This window comes from Bos indicus, chromosome 10 (assembly GCF_029378745.1).
Source record: "Bos indicus isolate NIAB-ARS_2022 breed Sahiwal x Tharparkar chromosome 10, NIAB-ARS_B.indTharparkar_mat_pri_1.0, whole genome shotgun sequence".
NCBI classification, from domain to species: domain Eukaryota; kingdom Metazoa; phylum Chordata; class Mammalia; order Artiodactyla; family Bovidae; genus Bos; species Bos indicus.
Genome location: NC_091769.1, coordinates 15,598,311 through 15,608,845, shown reverse-complemented (window position 1 = coordinate 15,608,845; position 10,535 = coordinate 15,598,311). Strand labels below are relative to the sequence as shown.

Below are 10,535 nucleotides of genomic sequence, written 5' to 3'. Positions count from 1 at the left end.
TACTTTTAAAATGTAGACTAAACTTTTAGCTATACATAAAGAGAAGAATCCAAAGTGCAAAGACCAAGCAGCATTGCTGAATTCACTTACTTTATTCCCAGTGTGCTCTCTTGTGGGTGAACAAATCAATAAAAGAATAATGTATTCTAGTAACTTTGGTATGCCTAATTCAAAGCTGGCTTATACCAATCCTCCTAGAGCTTATGCCAAAGAACAGAACTATAATCAGAGGTCTTCTCCTAATTTGTATTTTCTGGGGACAATTCTCCCAGCCTCTTCCAGAATTTTGCTGGATTCCCCCAGGCCTCACATTCACAAAAGATCTTAGATACAGGATTTTAATATTTTTCCAAATGAAATGATATATATGACCACAGAGGCATGCCAACAAGACTGGAAAAGGTTTATCAAACACCTTTAAACTTGTGACCCATTAGTGGGCCCATACTGATGATTGTGTCCTGTGAAAAATATTTTTACAAATTCTGTATTTATCTTCTAATTAGCACAAGTATAGTAAATTTTGTTATGTCTGGTTTTTTGTATTAAAATTGCCAGTTTAAAAAATGTAGATATTTAAAATATGCTTTGATTTTTGTGGCCCCATTTTACTGGGAATCTAGGAGGAAAAAATGACATTAACAAAGTTCTCTTTTGATGGTTCAGTGAGCCCTGAGTCCTTTGAGTATAGTATGCCCTGATCTAGGATGACTGCATTCGTATTAGCCGATTTTTTAGGCTTTTACCTAGAAAGAAACAGAACTCAAGTATTTTCCACTTGTGTTAGACCAGCACTCTGAAAGAATCAACACTAGAAGGGTTGCTTTCTATCCATGAAACATACAGGGGGGATGCTGATCTACCAACTCAAATAAACCATTTAATATAACCAAAATGCATATCTTGTCCTTTATGTATGTAATTTGGAGAAGGAAATGGCAACCCACTCCAGTGTTCTTGCCTGGAGAATCCCAGGGACGGCAGAGCCTGATGGACTGACGTCTGTGGGGTCGCAGAGTTGGACACGACTGAAGTGACTTAGCAGCATGTATGTAATAGCAGGCAAGCTTCCCAAAGTAAATACAAATACAAAGTAGCCATCTTATCACCTTTTCTGAAAAGTCAAAATCTTTCTCAAAATCTGCTTAAAAACTGATGCCACAACTGTGAAATATAAATGCAAGCCAAAGACTAAGCCCCAGTCCTTTAAGATGGGGTTTGTTGGTTTAGATACTAAAGGGCTTCCCTAGTGGCTCAGACGGTAAAGCGTCTGTCTGCAATGCAGGAGACCCGGGTTCAATCCCTGGGTTGGGAAGATCCCCTGGAGAAGGAAATGGCAGCCCACTCCAGTATTCTTGCCTGGAAAATCCCATGGACCGTGGAGCCTGGTAGGCTACCGTCCATGGGGTCACAAAGAGTCAGATACACTGAGCGACTTCACTTCACTTTATATACTAAAAAAAAAAATTCCAATCCTCCAAATCATGGAGGCTATAAGAAAATGTCAGGAAAGTTAATGTCCTAACTATCTTGAACACTATCATGGGTTAAAAGACTTTAAAAAATCAACCATAACACAATGGATGTTCATGCCATTCCACCGTTCACTCACTGGAGGTGACAGCCTGAGGCCACACTGTGGTCAAAGAGAAAGGTGGGATTATGTGTGGGTTATACGTTACCATCCTCATATTGAGCTTCCATGATAGCTCAATGGGTAAAGAATCCGCCTGCAATGCAGGAGATCAAGTTCAATTCCTGGGTTGGCAAGATCTGCTGGAGAAGGGATAGGTTACCCACTCCAGTGTTCTTGGGCTTCCCTTGTGGCTCAGTTGGTAAAGAATCTGCCTGCAATGCAAGAGACCTGGGTTTGATCCCTGGGTTGGGAAGATCTCCTGGAGAAGGGAAAGGCTACCCACTGCAGTATTCTGGCCTGGAGAATTCCATGGACTTTATAGTCCAAGGGGTCACAAAGAGTCAGACACGACTGAATGACTTTCACTTTCTTATCCTCACACTGGTGTGGTCTGACAGAGCCATATATAGGTACTTATGGTAGGATTCAAGCTTTGAAATCATGGTATATGTAATCAGAATTAATGTAGATTTTTGTCTGTTATCCATTGCTACTTTAACAATAAAAGCAGTCCTTCTGAGGCTTAAAAGATAAATAATAAAAGAGCAAATAGATAAAGAAATCTCATTAACCAATTATTTAGGATCATTTCTTTCAAACCACTGATAAATTAATTTGGAGCAAAGTTTAAATTGTTGTTTTGTTATGGTTTACATAGGTAATACACTCACATGGGTCAAAAATCAAACAAAGAAGTGTGCAATAAGAATACAATATTTAGAAATAAACCTACCTAAGGAGGCAAAAGACCTGTACCCCAAAAGACCCTAAATAGTCAAAACAATTCAGAGAAAGAATGGAGCTACAGCTAATTATGCTCCCTTACTTCAGAATATGCTACAAAGCTACACTCATCAAAACAGTATGGTAACTGGCACAAAAACAGACACAAAGATCAGTGGGACAGGATCGAAAGCCCAGAAATAACCCCACGTGCCTGTGGTCAGTTAATCTATGACAAGCGAGGCAAGAATATATAATGGAGAAAAGACAGTCTCTTTAATAAATGGTACCGGAGAGACTGGGTAGCTACATGTAAGATAATGAAATTAAGATATTCTTTAACACTTTATACAAAAATAAACTCAAAATGTATTAAATATCTAAGTATAAGATGGGATACCATAAAACTCCTAGGGGAAAACATAGGCAGAACACTCTTTGACATAAATCACAGCAACAGTTTTTCAGATCTGTCTCCTGGAGTAATGAAAAGTAAAAACAAACCAATGGGACCTAATTAAACTTAAATGCTTTTGCACAGCAAAAGAAACTGTCAGTACAATAAAAGACAACCGAAACAATGGGAGAAAATATTTGCTAATGATGCAACTGACAGAGATTAATTTCCAAAGCAACCAAAGAGCTCATAGAGCTCAATGTCAAACAACCAAAAACAACCAAACAATCCGATCAAAAAATGGGCAGAAGACCTAAATAGACATGTCTCCAAAGAAGACATACAGATGGCCAACAAGCATGTGAAAAGATGCTCAATACTGCTATTTATAAGAGAAGTGAAAATCAAAACTACAGTGAGGTATCACCTCATACCAGGCAGAATAGCCATCATCAAAATGTTCACAAACACTCTTTCCCTTCAGAAGGCCACTGAAGATCCTGATGTTGCCATGGGCCGCCACCCCGCCCTGTATTACTGGTACTATAAGAACAAGCCATACCTCAAGTCCCACTTCTGCCGAGGTGTCCCTGATGCTAAGATCCGCATCTTTGACTGGAGGCTAAAGAAGGCAAAGTGAATGAGTTCCCACTCTGTGGCCACATGGTATCAGATGAGTATGAGAAGCTCTCCTCTGATGCTCTGGAGGCTGCCCGTATTTGTGCCAACAAGAACATGGCACCAAAAAGTTACGGCAAAGGTAATTTTCACATCCAAGTGCAGCTTCCCCCCTTCCTCATCTGCATCAACAAGATGCTGTCCTGTGCTAGAGCTCATAGGCTCCAGACAGGTATGTGCTGTGACTCTGGAAAGCCCCAGGGCCCACACCAGCCAAGTCATAATGTCCATCCACAACAACCTGTAGAACAAGGAGCATGTGATTGAGGCCCTCCACAGGGCCAAATTCAAGTTCCTTGGCCACCAGAAACCCACATCGCCAAGAAGTGGGGGTTTTACTGAGTTTAACGTGGATGAATCTGAAAACATGATAGCAGAAAAGCAGCTCACCCCAGAGGCTGTGGGGTCGAACACAAGCCCCTGGACAAATGGTGGGCCCTGCACTCATGAAAGGCTTGGCAATGTCCCCTCCTTACTCATGCCCACCAGTGAATCCTACTTCCTTACCAAGAAAAAAAAAAAAAATCCACAAACAAATGCTGGAGAGTGAAGTGAAAGTCGCTCAGTCGTGCCCAACTCTTTGCGACCCCATGGACTGTCCATAGAATTCTCCAGGCCAGAATACTGGAGTGGGTAGCCTTTCCCTTCTCCAGGGGATCTTCCCAACCCAGGGATCGAACCCAGGTCTCCTGCATTGCAGGTGTTTTCTTTCTCAGCTGAGCTATCAGGGAAGCCCTGTAAATGCTGGAGAGGGTGTGGAGAAAAGGAAACCGTCCCACACTGTTTGTGGGAATGTAAATTGGTACAGTCTGTATGGAAAACAGTGTGAGGCTTTCTTTAAAAACTAAAAACTGAGCTACCAAATGATCCAGCAATCCCACTTCTGGGCATATATCTGGAAAAGGCAAAAACTCTAATTTGAAAACACATTCACATATATAACATAGATAACTAATAAGGACCTGCTGTATAACACAGAAAACTCTACTTCATATTCCGTAATGACCTGCATGGGAAAAGAATCTAAGAAAGAATGGATATAATGTATAACTGATTCACTTGGCTGTACACCTAACACTAACACAGCATTGTAAATCAACTAGACTGCAATAAAATCTTTTTAAAAAATGAAAAAAAAAAAACAGATGCACCCCAATGTTCATAGCAGCACTATTTACAATAGCCAAGACATGTAAGCAACCTCAATGTCCATCAACAGATAAATGGATAAAGGTATGGTACAATGAGATATTACTCAGCCATAAAAAATGAAATAATGCCATTTGCAGCAACATGGATCTATCTGGAGATTACCATCCTAAGTGAAGAGGAGAAAGAAAAAATATAAAATTTCATTTATATGAGTAATCTAAAAAAAGAATACAAGTAAACTCACTGATAATACAGAAATAGACTCACAGACATGGAAAAGAAATTTATGGTTACCAAAGGCTAACAAGGGGAAGGGATAAATTGGGAGCTTGGAATTAAAAGATACATACTACTATATATACAATAATAGACAACAAGGTTCTGTATAGCACAGGCAACTGTATTCAATATTTTGTCAGAGCCTATATGGAAAAGAATCTGAAAAAGAATGTATATGGAATTGCCGTGCTCTCCTCCAGGGAAGCTTCCTGATCCAGGGATTGAACCTTCGTCTCTTACATCTTCTGCATTAACAGGTGGGTTCTTTACCACTAGCACTACCTGGGGAGCCTGATGTTTATACACACACACACACACACACACACACACACACACACACACACACACGTATATATGAATTACTTTTCTGTACCCCTGAAGCTAACGCAATATTGTAAATCAACTACACTTCAATTAAATGAAATTTAAAAATAAAAAAGGCATGCAGTAAAAACTTACATTCCCATTGCATTCTCCAATCACTCAGTTCCTATGTGTTACCTACCAATACACTTGTACTTTTAAAATTACTTCTAAGACGCCACTTTGTAAATATGGATGTATTATAACTTCCTCCCTTTTTACACAAAAGGTACCATTAAGAGCATGATCTCTAAAGCCAGACTACCCATGTTCAAACCCCAGTTCTTCCACAAATCAGCTGTGTCTTTAAGCAAGCTTCATAACCTCTTAGTGTCTCAGTTTCCTCAACTGTATGATGAGGGTAACAGTGGCAGCTGTCTCCTACAGCTATCTGAGGATCAGATGAACAAATATACGTACAAAGCACTTAGGACGGGGCCTGGTGCGCAGTGAGCCATCTACATGTGATGGGGGTGCTGGCACCATGGAAGTTGCAGGATCAGAAGCCTAAGTGCACGGGCTCTGGAGTGAGACTGCCTGAGGTCAAGTCTTAACTTCCTTACGTGTGAAATGTAAAAAATAATAGTACTTACCCTCACAGGGTTGTTGTGAGATTGAAATAGACAGTGCCTCGCACTGGGTAAGCACGGCTGTATTTCATCAAATCCAAAATGCCATGTATTCTAAGGCACGTCATTATTTTATGGACTAGGAAAGGAAAAAAAAATTCCAATTAAATTATGACACACCTTTGACTATAACACATCCTCATTTCAAGTGCATCATGAAGTGAAAAAATGTACATCTTAGAATTGATGAAATATGGGATACAAGTGTTAGCTATTACACTTTTATTTTCACTTAAAAATACATCTTGGATATCACTCTGTATCAGTACAAAGAGAGCCTCTCCTTTTTTTTTTAAGTGGCTATATAGTAATCCATTGTGTGGTTGAGCCATAAATTATTTAACCGATCTCCTATTAGTTTCCAGTCTATTGCTGTTACAAACAATACCACAATGAATAACCTTGCAGACATGTCATTTTGCAAGCCTGCTAGTCTATCTGTAGGATAAATTCCCGAATTGGCATTGCTGGGCCAAAGAGTACACGTATTTGCAATGTTGGCAGGTATTCTAAGCTCCAGTTTAAATGGCCTGGTTACTTCCAGCTAAGGAATCGTGGATTGAGGCCGTTTGAAAAGGATCAACCTCATGGAATGGGAGAGCAGGATGACAAGAGTCTCATTACACAGGAATGGGAGAAAGGAAATTTTTGTATGCTGCTGATGGCCACCTAAATGGGTCAGACTTTTTGAAAGACATTTTGGCTCTATCTTTTAAATTCTCATTCTGGAAAACTATCTCACTGAAATGCTAGCACAAGTTGCAAAAACATATGTAATAATTATAGCAAGAATGTGTGACATGGAGAAACAGTGCAAAACGCTTACTCTATAAACTCATCAAAATCTCACAGTGCTACAAGTCTGGGCTAATTCTTCCCATTCTACAGACACGGACAGTTGAGATGGAGGAGAAGGCTGCAGAGAGAGGACGGTACTCAGGCAGCCTGCTCCAAATCTGTGCTCTTAGCGTTATACAAGTAGACTCTTTGAAATAGTTTAAAAAAAAAAAAAAAGACATCTGAAACTCCCAGAGTGATATAGTTAATATTATTGCGGTGGTGAATAAATTAGGAATTTGGGATTAACATTTATATATTACTACATATATAATAGGTAACCAACAAAGACTTACTGTATAGCACAGAGAACTATACTCAATATTTTGTAATAACCTACAAGTGGAAAGAATCTGAAAAAGAATATATAACCGGATTCACTTTGCTGTATGCCTGAAACTAATATAATATTATAAATCAGTTATACTTCAATAATATATATATTATAAATTTACACTTTAGGAAACTGTATAACCATGATAAAGAAGGAAGTAAACCTTTATACGGCAACCTTAACTCGTGTCTACAAGGTACTGTCTTAAAGAAATTAACACAGTCTGAGTACACTCCAGTAGATGCCTATAGTCATGTATCAATCTGACAGGTAGATAATAAAAGGTCTAGAACAGGATCTTATGCTTGATGATCTGAGGGGGAGTTGAGGGAATAACAGGAAAAAAGTGCGCAATAAACGTGACATGCTTGAATCATCCTAAAACCACCCCTATCACCCCGTTTTGTCTTCCATAGAACCGGTCCCTGGTGCCAAAAATGTTGGGGACTGCTGGTCTAGAAGGAGAATTCAACAATTAAGGATATTTTCTCCAAATCCCCCTGATTATGAGCGAGTGGTAGAGATTTCACTTTGTATACTTCCAAATTATTTGAATCCTTTTACAGACCCTATTGTTACTAAGAGGTCATTTAACTCCAGACAAAATTGTTTTTCATCCCTGCACCAATGTCATCAGAAACACCAAGAAATGTTTGGGTATAAAAGGCCACTACGGGCCCAGTGAGTTAAAAAGAAAAAAGAACCCACATTTAGGGAAATATAGCCCTGACCTGTGCAACGTAAGAGAGTCAGGTTCGATCCTTGGGTCGGGAAGTCACGACTTAGTGACTGAACAAGGACAATGACTTGGAAATGATTCAGCACAATCACCTACTGGAGTCACTTATCAAATACTGTGCTGTCGTGTGCTGTGCTCAGTCGCTCGGTTGTGTCTGACTGCAACCCCATGGACTGTAGTCCGCCAGACTTCTCTGTCCATGGGATTTTTTTTCCAGGCAAGAATACTGGAGTGGGTTGCCATTTCCTTCTCCGGGGGATCCTGGACCCAAGGATTGAACTGCATCTCGTGTCTCCTGTATTGGCAAGCAGTCTTTACCACTGAGCTCACTGGGGAAGCCCTTATCAAATACTAATATCAAATGTTAGTATCAAATACTAATAGTCTTTAAATAACTAAAAGACAGTTCAATTTCCATTAGCACTTTTTGTATTGTTTCCTCCATTTTTTAAGTTCTTTTGACTCCCTAGAATCTTCCTGAGCTCACTGAATTTCTCTCTCACCAGATATCAATTAAAGTAAAATTTAAGATCTCTTACATCAGGATGTGCAAGGGACAGAGGGTGGGAGGTGGGGTGTCTATGAATGATCCTAAAGGGATTTCTTTTTTTGAAAGGTCCAGTCTAGGCTGAGATGGTGAAGTAGGTCTGGGCACACAGAGCAAAGTCACAGATGATTTCAGGATAGGGAATACCCTGGTGGCCCAGTGGTTGCTGCTGCTAAGTCGCTTCAGTTGTGTCCAACTCTGTGAGACCCCATAGACAGCAGCCCACCAGGCTCCCCCATCCCTGCGAATCTCCAGGCAAGAACACTGGAGTGGGTTGCCATTTCCTTCTCCAATGCATGATAGTGAAAAGTGAAAGTGAAGTCGCTCAGTCGTGTCCGACTCTTCACGACCCCATGGAGTGCAGGCTACCAGGCTCCTCCACCCATGAGATTTTCTAGGCAAGTGTACTGGAGGGGGTTGCCATTGCCTTCTCTGGGCCCAGTGGTTAGGGCTCTGCAATTCCTTGCATGCGTTTTATCCCTGGTTGGGGAGTTAAGATCCCACAAGGAGAGCAAGGTACAGCTGTCTAAAGTGGGAGGCAGTTTCACCCCAAGACAGCTCATGAGGGAACCCTGCCCTATCCACTCAGTCCCTCAATGATAGAGGTGGACAATGAGTTCACAGCTGCTCAAGAAAAGAGACTTGCTCTCAAGGAAGAAGGAGAATCACTGAAAAAAATGGCTTGATCTTTGGAGAAAGTCATTTGAAGTCATATAAAGGCAATTCTTAAGGAACTCTCAACTAGGAAAGCCAAGAAGAGAACTAAAGTTTCATCTTCTTTAAAGAGCTAGGCTGCCAAGGTTCTCAGCAGGAAGCATCTCTTCCAGACCATCAGACCCTCTGAGGTCCAAGCTTTTCTACTCACTTCAGGCTCTGGATAAGTTCCCATCAGGATATCTTAATTTTTCATGCCTCTCTTCTATCCCCCTTTTCATACTTCTTAAAGTGGTCAGCTCTCCTTCCTCTTAGCTTTTTTTTGGTTAGATTTTTTTTCCCCCTTTCATTCTCCTATTGAGAGTTTTCCTAGAAAACTCTAGGAAAAAAAATATTTTGTCTTCTTTCTTGATCTAAAAATGTGATGTTCACTGTATCCTGGGAACCCTGTTTCACTGTCCTGTCACTCACTTTCCCATTATTATTCTGTCCTGGTATCTTGGAGGTGACTGGAAGGGGTTCCTGAATTTGTAAACTTCCTTCGTGTCCCGAAGTTAGAGGAATCCGCAGTCTCTGGCCACGGCTGGAGCCCCAAAGTTAGAAGTCATATTTATAGGCTTTACGGCAAAAAGGAACAGAATATACCTTCTTATTTGAGATCTTTCCCAGCACAGCTCATCCTCACTGGTGGAGATTTACCACTGATGCTTTGGAGTTTGTGTTTCCTTTCCTTTTTTCCTTACTTTCCTTATTTAACTAAAACATTGTCTTGGTTTTCTTCTGCTTCACAGCAGCACTCAAAATGTCTATTCTTTTCTGCTGTTCTTCCTTCATAATGAAAGCAGCGGGAGTGGGGTCAAATGTGGAGCCTGGAAGAAGCCTGCTTTCTGATTCTGCATCGTTTCAAGAAGACGCTTGCTAACGGGGCACCCCATCTCAGGGGCGGTCCCCACCTCTCTGCCTTGCTTCTTTCTCCACTGTCCTCGCTTCTCTCGCAAATCTCAGTATTCTACCCCAAGCCATTTGCCCAAGAAGCTCCCTGTGCTGCCACAGCAACAACATCTGCCTCCCATGCTTTCGACCGGAACTAAAGCACCACTTCCTGGTTGTGTCTTTATGTGAAATATACAACTTCCTGGATTGCATCACTTCCTGGAGTCCAGCATTTTACTGAACCAACAACTTCCCTATTCAATTTTGTCCTTGTCACTGCCTGACTTCAGTCCCTGGTTCAAAATTTAAGAGGGTGTTAAGTGTTCTTAACACAAACAAAGGGACATAAAGAAACTCTGAATGGTGAGGGATGCCTATTACCCTAGTGGCTGTGGTAAAGGTATCACAGCCTATATGTGTGTTCAAACTCATAAAATTATACACATGATCAATTATACACTTTATCAATTATGCCATAATGCTATGCTATGCTAAGTCACTTCAGTCGTGTCCAACTCCGTGAGACCCCATAGACGACAGCCCACCAGGCTCCCCCATCCCTGGGATTCTCCAGGCAAGAACACTGGAGTGGGTTGCCATTTCCTTCTCCAATGCATTAAAGTGAAAAGTGAAA

At 40.9% G+C, this 10,535-nt stretch overlaps 1 pseudogene; it reads left to right on the top strand.

Moving 5' to 3' along the window:
- The first annotated feature begins 3,267 nt into the window (after window positions 1-3,267).
- Window positions 3,268-3,884, top strand: LOC109564457 (large ribosomal subunit protein uL16-like; annotated as a pseudogene).
- Window positions 3,885-10,535: the final 6,651 nt, after the last annotated feature.